The sequence below is a fragment of the Miscanthus floridulus genome, chromosome 6 (assembly GCF_019320115.1).
Source record: "Miscanthus floridulus cultivar M001 chromosome 6, ASM1932011v1, whole genome shotgun sequence".
NCBI lineage: Eukaryota > Viridiplantae > Streptophyta > Magnoliopsida > Poales > Poaceae > Miscanthus > Miscanthus floridulus.
In genome coordinates, this window is record NC_089585.1 from 101,533,580 (window position 1) to 101,547,594 (window position 14,015).

At 44.6% G+C, this 14,015-nt stretch overlaps 1 pseudogene; it reads left to right on the forward strand.

Moving 5' to 3' along the window:
- The first annotated feature begins 977 nt into the window (after positions 1–977).
- Positions 978–6,746, forward strand: LOC136456435 (uncharacterized; annotated as a pseudogene).
- The last annotated feature ends 7,269 nt before the right edge of the window (positions 6,747–14,015 follow it).

A 14,015-nucleotide genomic window follows, 5' to 3' on the forward strand; every position in this document is an offset into this window, starting at 1 on the left:
TAATTGCACGAATCTACAAACAATCTCAACCACACAAAAGTGAATGAAAACATGACACCATATCGTCCGAGAGTTATTTAGAAAGTCCCGATAAAAGATGCTTTTTTTTTTTTCATCGGCTATAAAAGGCACGCACCGGAAGATGTCGTTGTCTTTTTATAAATTTTGTGGTTCCAACTCCACCTGTATCAGTGTTGAAGGGACTATCATCATTTGCCAAGTTGGCAACCTTAATTCCTTACGGGCTAAGTTTGTTGGATTCTGTTACATGTCCATGTGATGGATTGGTGTTCTGTCTAGTTGGTAAGGAACCGTGTACGTTTATTTACCATACGCGTGTTGTTCTCTCTCCCGATTGACTAATTAAATCTAAACAGAGCAACGGGATCATCCTGCCTGTCCTGATTAGGGCATGAATCTACCTTAGTATTTGGGATCTTGGCTTCAGAATGGCAACTTTAGATAAACTCTCCTATGAAACGCAGAAAATTTAATAGAAATCAGTTAAATTTCCGCAAAATTTCCACATTATAAAGATAGCTAAAGAGTAGCGAATCTGGAAACCTTAGTCGTACGTGCCCAACTGCCCATGCACATGCCTTGCAAACGCGGCTTACACATCGTTTTCTTGCTGATCACCAACCAACAAACGTAAATTTCAGAATCCACAAGCACTAGTCTCCCATACGCCACATACACTTGGGAACGCAGAAAATACCGAACACATGACACGCTTTTTCCATCCACAAACACTAATGGACTCTCCCAACCAGGAAAATTAGTTCACAACAGAAGTCCAAAGTTCCCTGCTCCTGCTCCTCCCAACAGGAGGTTAGAAGGTTGCATGGCCGGTGTCAAACGAAGATTCAGGCCACGGCCGGCCGGTCAAGGTCAATCCACCACCGTGCCAGACTGTCAGCGCCCCAATCGACAACGCGGAAGCGAAGCGGCGAGGAAGGCCGCTCCCGGCTCCCGCTTCCCTGCAGCGCCCGCCCGGAATCCCCCACTTCCAACGAAAAAACGATACGATTGCTTCGCTCGGCAAAAAAGTATCCTCCTCCTTCTTTCCCCCTGTTCGGTTCCCCTTGGCGGCAGGCGGCAGGCGGCAGGCGGCAGGCGGCAGCGGCAGCGGCAGCGGCAGCGCGCGCCCCCGCGTGAGAGCCCGAGTCTTTCCATATTCCAATCTACCGCAGCGACAAAAGGGAGGCCATAGGTGGGGGTTGGCAGGTAGATACTTGGTGGCGCGCCTGTCTCACACGGGGCGGGTTGGATTCGAATCAAGCCGGAGGACACAGGTTCGTGCCGCGCGGCGGTCGGCGGAGGCGGAGATGCACAAGAGCAAGGGGAAGCTCTCCGGCGTCCTGCACAAGGGCTTCAAGCCCGACAAGTGGTCAGTAGAGATCGATTTCTGTCGCTCCCGGGTGCCGGAGGATGGGCAACCTAACGTCTGCTGCTGTGTTTGTTTGTTTTTTCCTACGATAATTTCCCAGTAAGACGTCGCTGCGGATGGCGGTGGCCCGGATCAAGCTGCTGCGTAATCGCAAGGAGGTGCAGGTACGCCAGATGCGCCGCGAGGTCGCGCAGCTGCTCGAGGCCAACCAGGACATGACCGCGCGCATCAGGGTACGTGCCTTTCCCCATCGCTTGGCTCCCTCCCTCTCCAATGGTGTTCGCCTCATTCGCCATTTCACCCCGCCCCGCCCATTGGTTGGAGTTGACTCGATGCGCCTCCCAGGCTCCCACTTGTGATAGCACAGTTGACCTCATTGTAGAGTTCGATAATGCGTGTGCGTCGTGTGGACTTGACTTCTGAAGCTGTAGCATTCTAGCCTCGAGCTGAGTACAACTTAGTTGCCCGTTGAAGCCTAGGTGTTTGTTTATATGTATGCAAATGGACAAATTGGCTGCAATTTGGGATGGATGTGCATGCTCAGATAGGCCGTGGTTTGTGATTGTTGGACATGTAGCCATCTTGCTGCATTGTGAACTGCAATGACCTTCAACAAGTCCCACAATTGGGACTTGTTTGATACTCCTTCCGTCCCAAATTATAAGTCATTCCAACTTTCTTGGAGAGTCAAAACATCTAAAGTTTGACCAAATTTATATAATAAAATAATAAAATTTATGATACCAAATAAGTATCATTAGATTCTTCATTAACCCATTATATTTTCACAGTATAACTATTTGATGTCATAAATATTTGTAATTCTCTCTATAATTTTGGTCAAACCTGAAATGCTTTGACTCTCCAAGAAAGTTGGATTGACTTATAGTTTGAGACGGGAGGGAGTAACATTTTAGTGTTGGTTATATTCTGTGTTATGCTTTCCTTGAGCATGCCGGCACGTGCACTGGAGCCTGAGTTTGTCCACTGGTGGTTATTGTGTGGGAGAGAGCTTATGCATCTGAATATCGAGTTTTTTTGTGTTGCTGTGTTCAACGCTGACGTTCCATGGGGCATTGGATTCTCGCAGATAATAAGCGTGTGATTTTCTTTCCTGGTCGATGTAGAACCAATATCAGCTGATTATACTTGTCCCATCTTTCTCTGGCATGCCTGTTTCTGCAAACGTCTGTGCAAAATTATTTATAGTTGTACACAACTTTCTTCTGGTCCTGCTGTCCTGGTAGGCAAACTCTGTTAGGTTCCAACTTACAAGCCGTAGAACATGACTAGGTTGTTTTGAGTTAGAATGAAATGTGCGCAGACAACAGTTATAACGTGTCTTGATAGTACTATGTCAGCACGGAGCTCATTATTTCTTACTGGCTCTGTTTTATCTCTCCCACAGGTTGAACATGTCATAAGGGAGGAGAAGTTCATGCAAGCATATGACTTGATTGAAGTATACTGTGAACTTATAGTAGCACGTCTGTCCATTATTGACTCACAGAAGTAAGGCAAACTTAAACCTATATTTGCTGTTCCGTGTTTTAGTTGTATAGTGTTGTTTCTTGATCTGAGGTTATAGAAGCACACTACATTAGGTGGTAATGTAACTTCCATTTTATTCTGGAGTGATTTCAGTAGTTCATTAGACTTATTTATTTTTCCTTATGACATTTTTCCTAGCAGCACATCATTATGTAGGACATTTTTTCTGCACAACTAAATATGTTCTGATGTGTTTTATTTACCTGAAATTTAGGACTTGCCCAATTGATCTCAAGGAGGCAGTAGCCAGTGTTATATTTGCATCAATGCGGTGTTCGGATGTCACAGAACTAGCAGATGTTCGGAAGCATTTCAAAAGCAAGTATGGAAAAGAGTTTGAAGCAGCTGCCCTTGAAGTGCGACCTGACAGTGGCGTAAATCGTCTGGTAATCTAGAGTGCCTTTAGAAGTTTAAATTTTATGAAAGAGGTTGCTTGTTTCCTTTGGCTACAAAAGGAATGCATTTTGCCGCTTTTGGTCTTAACAGTTAATACAATTTTGCTTGATACAGGTAATTGAGAAGCTGTCAGCAGTAGCACCTGATATACAGACCAAAATCAAAACCTTGAGCTCGATAGCAGAGGAGCACAACATTAAATGGGAGCCAAAAGCATTTGAGGAGAAACTACAACAGCCAAATGAAAATCCTCTGGTAAGTAAATGATTTAGAGTGGTTTCACTTTTCTGCCCTTAGTTGAACATTGTGGCCCTAATGATTATTATATTATTCGTTAGTATGGTTCTGCAACATATTCTGGAGGAAACATTTCAACTATGGGATCGTCTACTTCTAGCATGTCAACACCACAGCCTACATATTCAGGTGTAAGTGCGACAGCTGTGGACTCAGCCACTTCCCATGTGCCAGTGGGGCCTTCGCCTGCACATGTGCCGGCAAATAGAACAGCATATGGCAGTGCCAGTTCTAATACTTTTTCGAAAGAAAACATTCATGATAGTTCCAGTGCTTCAGTACCTCCTATCTCCCAACATGGGCCATCTGCTTACACTTCAGCACAGACTCCTGGTTCTAACAATATCTCACATGGAAATCCAGTTGGTCCACCTTACCCTCAATACAGCACAACGGTCCCAGGTATAGAAGGATTGCAATGTTTGAATGTCTGCCAGTTTTCACTGCTCTATTATGTTCATCCCATTGAAATCTTCGATTTTCCCTTTCAGACACAGCATCCAGGAATGAAGAGATCAATCAGCATAGGGAAAGAAAACCTTCGGTGACTGGTGCCAATTGGAATGTGGAATTCAAGGATGCAACATCTGCTGCACAGGCAGCAGCAGAGTCTGCAGAGATGGCTAGCATTGCTGCTAGAGCTGCTGCTGAACTTGCTAGTCGTGGAAACTATTCTGGAGATAAAGGCACTGGAGCATATGATTCAGCTGCATACAGTAGCGGGAAACACACCGAGGAAGCAACATGCTGAACATATAGTGAAGAATGAGAAGAGTTTCCATGACCAGAGTTCAGGTGTTAATGATCCAAGGGTGATGCCAAGTAACTCAAGAAACAATTTTGGAGGAACAGAAACAACCCATGTTGATAGTCAGAATGTATCAACAGATAAGGCCCCATATCAACAGTTCCACTCGTACAGTCCAGAAAGCCATCCATATGTTTATGAAATGCCAACTGAACCGCCTCGTGCTCATTCACCTGACCCACGTTTTGATGATTTATATGAGAGAGAAAGTGACATTGGAAGATCTGAAGTTCATCCGTTTGATTTTCCTGGAGAAAACTTGCAAGATACTGGACCTGTTGGGCGCAGTTTCAAGGATGTGGAGATCAGGAGATCTAGCTCTGATCAAGAGAGCACAGATGACTACTATGGTAACTTTAATTCTTCACATGATACATTTGCCCATGGCAGCAACACCACTGCTTGGGATAAGCAGAATGACAAAGCTCAAGGCAATTCTTCACCCGTTGTTTTTGATCAATATGATTCTGATGTTGAAGAAGAGAATTTGTTGGACACATTCTCCTCAAAGCATACTGAACAACTACCTGGTCCCAGAGATCATATGGGATTCTCAACTACAGATTGGAGTGAACAGCATAGAAGTGAATCTCCATCCAACCAGAAAACATCGGCCCTATTTTCCAGAACAGAAACACAACTATCTGATAATTTAGGAACAAACAGAAGTGATATTCCTTCACCTCATTCTTATCATAACTTGGGTCCTGCTTTTGATTCAGATGGTGGTAACTCTGATGAGGAAATAGCCGCAACCACGCATGCAGTGTCTTTAAGGTCTCATTCAGGAGGATCTGCTTTGTCTGGCCTGAATAAAGGTGGTGGACCTGATGGTTCACCCATATATGATTATTCAGGAGCACAGGCAGTGAGGAACTTGAATCGTGTGCAAAGCAGAGATTCTGATCTTTCGGAAGAAGAGACAGATTTAGATAAATTTACAGGTTCATCCTCAGCCGGAGCAAATGAGCAGCAGTCGTTGCCTTTTGCCATACATACTTCAGCAACTTCTGATGATAAGGAAGGTGGCCTCGGCCTTAACTTTGGTAGATTAACGCCTGGACTAAGAAATAAACCCAGGCAACCCCCACCATACACCAAAGTTTCCAGGGAGAGCATTCTGCCTAGGCAGCCCTTGCCTACGGTTTCTTCCAGCACTGAAGAGTCAGTTGATTCTGAAGAGAACACTACATCCAAACAGAATAGAAGTAGCCCCAAAAGCTCGTTTTCAGCCAGGATTAATTCAGGTAAAAACTACGACAGTGATCTTTATGAAAGGAATCAAAGTGTTGGAACACACTGGGAAGCAAGATCAACCATAGCAAGAAATTCCTCTGGTTTTGCTGACGCTGAGAAGGTATCTGAGCTACCTAGTAATAAAAGTGTTCCAACAACTAAGAGTTCTGAACGTGCGAATTCGAGTCAAGTGCTTTATCATGAAAAGCCAGGTATTGGAGCACGCCTAGGAGTGAGATCAACAATGGCTAGAAATTACTTCGATACAGATGACAGTGAAGAAGAACTAGAGCAACAACAGCCTCCTCAGACGAAGCAGTCTGGAGTGCTGATACAATCACGCAGGACACGGGAGGTAACATCAGACACAAAGAGAGATAGTCGTATCCAAACTGGAGCCCAATATGATGATGAAACTGAGAGCGTGCCAAGTAAGACACGAGGCCATCAAGGATTCGACAGCTCAAGTACTGAACAAAGGACTGAAAGGAGGGATGCAAGGGTGTACCCCAGGGTTGCAGTACAGCGGTCTTCGCCTAAAGCTGAGCAGATTGAATCTCCGATGGCTAGAGGGAAGCCCCAAGAAGCTGAAATGAGAAGAAACTTTGTTCGAGGAGACGAGGGGGACACAGAAACCTCAGCTGGAACTCCAAAAGAGAGCACCACGAAAACACCCCCTGCACATGTTCATCCCAAGCTTCCAACAGACTATGATTCTTTTGCCGCACATTTTAGGTCTCTTCGAACAAACCGGCCTTAGGTTTACACGACATATATAGAGCTTGGAGTTTCAGTTGAATTAAGTCATACATACGATAGACAATTATACGTTTTATAGGGGTTGAGTTGAGATATGTACGAACAGTATAGCAACACAGAATGTTTTCTGGATACCATGGTGCTGTGCTAGTTTGAGCCTACAATTCTTTTGTTCTCTTGTACCCTCATATATTCAATAGAATCATATTGTAAAGACTTAAATTTCTTGCTAGTGATTGTTAATAAGCATGGCATTTGCCGTATGTATAGAACTTCCGGGGTTCTTTCATTTTCATCCCATTGTAACTGGATCTGGTACACTCATTGTTTTATTCATAAACCCGGGGTCCCTCGTAGACCGGCTTCTCCGCAAAGGCTCGCTCCAAGCAGACAGCGCGTAACTCATGGGCCGGTCCAAGAGTCTAAACAACAGGCCAGAAGGACGGTCCAATCACCGACCGGAAGGTCTGGCCGAGGAGGATGTCGACTCCTGTCCACCTCTTCGACTCGAGCGCTCACTTCGGTCTCCAGCCGCCTTCGGACGGTCTCTCCGACCGGAAGGCCTGGCAAAGCACTACCTCCGACTCCGACCCTACGTCTTCGACCGGGGTATGTAAAGACCCTGCTCACTGTTCTTCTCCGACTGGCGCAACCAGAGCCGACTGGGACCAACCGACCGGGGATGCTCGCCCGGAAAGGACCAGGGAACAAACGGAGAAAGCAAGGCAAGGCGTTCAAGTCAAACCACGATACCAGGGACATTACCATGTACACCTACAGGAACAGTACTCTGCAACCGCCCTGACACAAACAGTGTTGTAGGCGCTGACATTTTCCTCTACAGTATTGTGGACGCCGATTAAACTCCCATACGATAAGGCCCCCCACATGCCCCTAGGCATCGACAGTGTTGTGGGCGCCGGGATTTACCGTACCGAGCGAACATGGTGAAACTCCTCACATGCCTCTAGGCATCAACAGTATTTCCAGGTACCGACATCTGCCATACCCGAACAAAGACGACGTAACCTCCCACATGCATCTGACATCCAACAGTGTTGTAGGCGCCTACCATCATCCTGTACCCACCGGCGTGGGCAACAAGACTTAGAAGCATATGAACTCTCCCTCTCACTTGTAAGGCCATCCCCTTCATCTATAAAAGGAGACGCGCTCTCTCCTAAGAGACTCAGTTGATTCAAGTTCATACAAGCTAATCCAGATCGATCAAGTTCACTAGCTCACAACCACAGAACCGCCAGGTTTGGACCTCAAGCACACACTTGAACACTTAGCTCATAGAGGAGCTCCTGTCGCTCTCGGCCCTTCTGACCGGAGCCGACCGGACCACTCGCGCACTCCATCTTTCTCCTTCTCGTTTGTAACCCCACTGCAAACTTCGAGCACCTGGGCTCAGGAATAAAGTCATCGACCGACTCAAACTAGACGTAAGGCACGTTGCCTGAACCAGTATAAACCCGGTGTCATTGAGTGCTAGGCCACCTCAGATCATAACGTGCGGCAAAACTACAAATATTTACTTGTTGGTCACTTTCTGCACCGATAGTTGGCACCGTCTGTGGGGAGGACGTTGTATGTTCAACGCTTTTTGATCATTGGATGGCCCACTTTTCTGCCACCCTCACTACGGCGGGCTCAAGCATACGATTCGTTTTGGCTCACTGGAGTTTCCCGCACTCTCACCTGTTGGGATGTAGGTTCCACCTGTCTTTGAGCCATCTTAGGCCTTCCTCTTCGGAAGCTGTGACAGAACCGCCCAATTTATACAAGATCAAGTACGGTTGTCCCCGCTAACACGTTGACACACCCATACTTTCACTCATATAAACCCGGTAGTCCGCCGAGTGTCCCGAAAGACCTCGGTAAATCAACATCACAACCAAGATCGCGTGATTAAGCAAATACACATCACATACATCGGGTTGCAGCGGAAATAATATTACAAAGGGGTTAACAAATAATAGTACAAGTTTAGGTTTCAAAACCGCTTAGTGAAAACAACATAGCTTTCAAATGATTACATTAATATAAGTTCCAAATATATTGCTAGCATAGTGACATCATCCGACAAAAGCATATAGATGAGAAGTAAGTATAGAATCACCGAGCCCACCGGTGGTTAGCCACCATCATCAACAGGTCGAGAACATCACCTACAACAAGGTGAGATAAACCCTGAGTACTCGAATGTACTCAGCCAGACTTACCCGTCGTAAACCAGAAATAAAGTGACACCAAGGATTATGCAAGGCTTTCTTTAGTGGGCTAGCTGACTTATTTGCGAAAAGCATAAGCTATCATGAAGAAACCATTTTAAGTACTTTGCATCATCTTTATTATGACCTATCCATCTAGGTAAGCACCTATACTATAGCAATCACTTGATTAACCAATAACATCCAGTTACCAATTTAAATTTAGCATATCCCATACCATCCAGATAACCATCATTGTTCCATAATAATTACTACGATGAAGTAACTCGAGTCAAGTGCTCACTATCTAGGAGCGATGGCGATTCAAATCGATTCCTAACCAGCTGTTGATTTATTCTTTACACAAACCTCACTCACCCGCTAAAGTGAGATATTGATCATCGAGTCAACTTTCCAGGAATCTCGAGTTTGCCAGGAACCACATGTACCAAGGGGCCGACCGACTGCACTTTAGTCTTATCATCTCGCCCCCGTGTCCTACCACACCTGCTTCGGTATAGTGCGTTGCGGGCAATCTACTCGGCCCGAAAAATCTCCCAGCTTCACGGTCGGAAGGTACTTTATCCGGCCAGCTAAATGTAAGGCATGCGTTCAACATGACTCGAGGCTCAACAACGGTCGGTCCTTAATCGACACAGACGGAAACTAACAGCACCCCAAAACCCTGTCTGGTTGCCTCCAACTTTTTCCGTCCGGTCTCCAATTATCCATCACGCATGGTTAATTTCAAGATATCATTCTTTCCATAGCTAAATTCTTCCAGTAACCACCTATAATGTAGGTGACTGGATATCTCCGATCGCTACCGGTCTAAGCAAGGCTAAGCAGTTATTCGATCCTGACCTAACAGGGTAAAAAGGTAATAAGGTAGGCAAGGATAGTAATAAATGCATCAACGGTTTCAATCAACTCCTACAACTTAATGCAACAATATATAACTCGTATATAGAAAGAATTGCTTTTATAAAGTAGGAGACTTAGAATGCTCCGGGGCTTGCCTGGGATCCAACACAAGTCAGTTCAGTTAGCTTGCACCATCCTGGTGACATCTCAAGTCCTAGCACTTGCTTAGTCCTTCCATCTTTGGGATAGATCCACCAACACCATCTTTGGGTTTGGCTTCAACATCTCGTCCTTCACGTGGTGCATCTAGCATACCTAGATGAGATGCAAGATGCAAGTGCATGAATATGAAGAATAGTACCATGAGACGCATCACAAATAGCAAGCAAGACAAGCATCATTTACACTAAACACACTTAAGTACTTTGCGATGCTTAACTTAACATCACACAATCTATCATGCTAAGATAACAAAGAATATTATACATGGCACATAAGTCTCACAAGATCTCAGGTGTATTTAACTTAATTACCAAGGACGTGAACCACACTTAGCAACATGCAAAGCAAGTCAAGGTGAAGCAACAACTATAACCAGAATATGCCAATTTCTGGACTTGCAAACAACAGCTTCATAAATCAATCATATCTGAAGTTTTATAAATCCAAATGATATGAAACAAGACATTCTGGAAAGCTTAGGAAATTATCTACATTTAATCTTTAATCATCTCAGCATGATTCTCAAGTTAACTAAGTCAAATATACCCATTTACAGAAACTAGTCCACAATTGACAGAGAGCAGCTATTTCTGAAGCCCAACTTTAAACAGTCATAACTCACAAACTACCAGGCCAAATGACACCAAATTTTAATAGAAGCTAGATACATAAATTATCTACAACTTTTGTATAAATAAGTTTCACAACAAAGCACATTATCATGAAGAACTTTGCTAAGTTCCCAGATCTGTCCATAAACCATATCGACAAGAAAATAATTATTAACTTATATTGCAAATTCATAATTGGGCAAAACCAACTTTACCAACATGTCACACATGACTAAAGAACACCATAAAACCTAGTGTCCATGACCAAATAAATTCTTTTAATGCATTTCTTAATTTATTTTAGATAACAAGGTGACTTAATGAACATATACCAAAAGTATACAATAAATTCTACAAAAATTACAGTGGCTCACATATCTTCTCAATAGTCTACTGTCCAAATTTCACTCCATTTGAAAATGTATAGCAACCTCTATGAAAAAGACAAGTTGCTAAAGCAAGAAATCATATGAGAGCAAGATAAACCAATAACTCACTCATACTTCATCCAATACTCATGACATTTTTACCACACATCAACTATCACATGAGTAGCATGCCACAAAAATTTCACTTCATTTGGAGCCCTAGATCTACAGTTATGAAAAATAACAAATTCAACTAGCATTACGACCTTACTGCACAAATCTATTTTTACCGTAAAATATTTAAACTAAAACATGCCATATTATAGATCCACTGCATAGACAATTTCACAAGGATTTCAAAAAGTCCTCATTTACTATTTTATGAATTTTCTACGATTTACTATGAATTTCCAAAGTTCCTGCAAAATAATTACAAACCAGTCCTTACGGCACTATTCACATGAATCTATGACATTGCAGCTAGGCCCTTGACTTTCGTCGAATTGTCGCGTGAGGTCCCTGACGCGAATTTGGAGCAGAGGATCGCCGGGGATCGCTGCTCCGGCTGGAGGAGGCCATTTCGTCGGCGGCTGAGGGGCGGGGGAGCACCAGTGGGTCCACGCGCACCCGTAGGTGGCCGCAGCTTGCTCCGAGGAGGCCCGACGCGGCCTGGCCACGCACACCGGCGGCCTAGACGACGACGGGAGGCGGCAGCTTATCGGCGGCGGTGCTCCGGTGGCCGATGTCTTGGACGAGCGTGCGCGCGAGGTGTAGCACGACGAGGCAAAGGCGGTGGTGCACGTGGCTGCGGCCGTGGGGGCTTGGAGCGGCGAGGACGCGGCGACGGCGAGCTCGGCCCACCGGCCATGGTGGACGCGGCCGCGCTCAGCGCTACAGAGGGGCAGAGCGAAAAGGGGCGAGTGAGGGAGAGTGCTGAGCGAGCATGGAGGGTGCCGGGCTTCACCAAATGTGAGAGGGAGCAGCAGAGACTCGTGGCGCGGAGGTGGGACGCGCGGCAGCAATGGAGGGCGCGCTCTGCTGCATGGTTGACGCGCCGGCCTGCTGTCGAACACGTGGCGTGCGTCGGTGAGGGCAAGGTGGGGAGCCGATTTGGGCCACTTCCAGGCCGAATCAGTCCTTGGGCCAAAAATGAAGTTTGTTCACCTCAGCCTGCTCTACATTTTTCATTAAGGCACTCTAGTCATTTGAGCAACATAACCATGGTTAATTTAATCTCCAAAGTGGCATTGTCAGTGCATTGACGACAATTAGCAAACTCCAAAATTGAGGGTCATAAAAAGGTCCAACGAGTGCCATCCTTTTGCATGGTCTTCTTCTCGATGTATGCTCCAACTTTTATTTTGGGGTCAAGTCAAGTTACTTAACGAAATTTGGAGAACGCGAGACGTCAATGCCGATGTCGATGAATTTCAGACTTAGAATATTTCTAAGTGCTGAAATCAGCAGCAGGTTCCAACTTCGAGCCTCTGTTTGACTTATTTCCAAGTTGATCTAGCTCTTGGTCCAAAAACAAAGTTTGTTCTACATGATATGGACTACAACTTTCATTTAAGGTCCAACCTCAAAACTGGTATAGAACCTACTGTTCTACTTTGACCAAAGTAGGATCACGATGAAGCTTAAATTATCCTTTTTGATCCATTGGAGCATTTTCTTGGCATTTGCCCAACATGAACCTTTCATGACTTTTATTGTAGAGTTCATCTAGAGTCATTTGGGCATGGTTGCAAGATTTGGTTGACGATCTAGAATTCCACTCACTTTATAAATTAATTCAAGCAAGGACATAACTCGTCATTTCATGTGACTTCTTGATTCTAAACTTCACAAAACTTTTCCATGGATCAATATAGATGGTTATTGATGTGAGACACATGAAGATATTCCAATAACACCACCCAAACATATATCTTAAAAAGGGGTCTATAGGCGAGCAAAGGTGCAATATTCAAGTTTAGGTTGGGGCTCATTTCTATAGGTTTGACCTTGACATCTTCATCATCACTTAATATACCATATTTTAGCTCAAACCCATTGCTTAACTGGTGGCAAACACCTGGGGTGTTATAGCCCTCCCCCCTTAAAAGAATCGCGTCCCGAGATTCAGGACGAAAGACTTTTGTGGAAGAGAGACATGCTACCAGTTTCCAATATCAGCCAGAGCTTTAGGCTACATAGCTTCAAGCATAAGAGAGGCTAATTTGGTCAAGACACTTTCTGATACTTGTCCTTTGTAGTAAGTTTTGTCTGAAGAATTTCCTTCATTGGCCTTCATGATGTATTATTACTTTGGGAGGAATCCAAGATAGCAATGTCCTACGTACTTCATCCTTGATGTACGAAGAGCGATACAAATGTAGACTAAATACTTGCAGCATCTACTTTCCAAGTGGGTATAGCATAGACCTTATGGACTTTGCACTAGACCATAGTCGGTTGATGGATATTCCTTGCAACGGTGCTATATTTGCTCCCAAGGTTTGAAAAGCAGTTCTCTTATTAAAGTGGCTTGAGCACAACTTCTCATAAAGGATGTGATCATAAATAGGTAAATGTCCTTTGAGGGTATGAGAAGCTAGTTAACCAATATCCAAACTGGTTGTAGCGGTGCAATCACTCAAATGTCAACTGATGGAAGGCTACATAATGTTCTATGTGTGCAGTGCTCTTTCTTTGATAACAATATTGTATGGTCTGAGTCTGCTGAGTGAGTGGTAAACATAGTAGCTGACTCTGTCGGCTCAACATTCTCGATGATCATTCCTTAGGGAGCCTTTGGATCCAGGTTGCAATAGGGATCTGGGTGAAATCTGATGCAACCTCTTGGGTAAAAACACATATAAGGTACCAAAGGCATGTTAGCATTGGAGAACCATTGACATAGAAGGATGTTAGCGAGGCTTGGAGGACAACACAAGTTGCAAGTAATCACAAAACTAGGGACTAGTTTACTACCAAGCAGGTTGAGCACAATTTGCCTTCGTGGTGCAGTTGCACAGCGAGTTGGGTTGACTTGCATCGTAGCAAAACCAGCTTTCTTACTACATTTGTCATCGAGGCTTCCATTCTAAGGCCAATCAATATCTCAAAAACCATAATCCAAAAATCTGCGGTTTGACACCTTTCCAATTGCTTTCGAATTACAAGGGCACAATTTGACTTCTAGAACACTTTGACTGCTTACGCATTGCTGATCTAAGAGGGCAAAAGCAAGGCACATAGGGGTGCAATTAGTCTTCTCAAGGGTATGGAGGGTTGTCTAATCAGCAATATACC